Consider the following 757-nt stretch of genomic DNA (forward strand, 5'->3'; position numbering starts at 1 on the left):
TTGTTTAAAGGAGGTGATCCAGCAGTTTTAACTAACTATCGGCCCACATCTAATTTATGTGTTTTGTCAAAAATTTTGGAATCCCTAGTTTCAGACCAAATAAAAGAGTTTTTATAACTCAAATGAACTTCTTTCAACTGCAATCAGGCTTCAGGAAAAAAGCACAGCACCATTACTGCTGTTACAAAAGTAATAAATGACATACTTGTCGCCCTGATAAAAAGCAATTCTGTGCGTCACTTTTTCTTGATTTGTCAAAGCATTTGACACAGTGGACCATGCGTTTTAAAGCATAGGCTTCTTTGTCTGGGACTGTCTGATGTGCAGTTTCCTGGTTCATTAATATTGAGTGACAGGACTCAGTGTAAAATGTGGACGGTCTATGTTCTGCATTAGTGAAGGCACAGGGGGTGCCACAATTTCATATTGGGACCTCTCTTGTTTATTATGTATATAAATAGACACTGGGCCTAAATGTCTCGGATGCTAATATGCATTTCTATGCCGATGACACGATTTATTTATTGTTTTGGATTGTCCCCAGCTAAAGCGGTTGAGTCTCTGCAGAAAGCTTTTGATGTGGTTCGCTTATGCAGTAAAACTGGTCTCACATGCGGATAAGACTAAATTGATGTTGTTTAGTAACACTAGGAAGGTTTCTCAAGTTCCTCTGTTTACTTTGACTGGAAATGTCATAGAGGTGGTTCATTCTTATAAGTACCTATGCATTTGGCTAGATGATGCCCTCTCTTTTAAG

The 757-nt window shown here is 38.4% G+C and overlaps 1 protein-coding gene and 1 long non-coding RNA gene across 2 annotated transcripts in view; one reads left to right on the forward strand and one right to left on the reverse strand.

Moving 5' to 3' along the window:
- LOC116700980 (interleukin-21 receptor) overlaps positions 1 to 757 on the forward strand; it is a gene marked incomplete at its 3' end in the record, with an annotated part of 64,157 nt that overhangs the window by 43,596 nt on the left and 19,804 nt on the right.
- The window catches only part of LOC116701105 (uncharacterized), a 14,123-nt gene that overhangs the window by 6,524 nt on the left and 6,842 nt on the right, over positions 1 to 757 (reverse strand). The gene's annotated exons all lie outside the window — the stretch shown is intronic.

This window comes from Etheostoma spectabile, chromosome 2, assembly GCF_008692095.1.
Source record: "Etheostoma spectabile isolate EspeVRDwgs_2016 chromosome 2, UIUC_Espe_1.0, whole genome shotgun sequence".
NCBI lineage: Eukaryota > Metazoa > Chordata > Actinopteri > Perciformes > Percidae > Etheostoma > Etheostoma spectabile.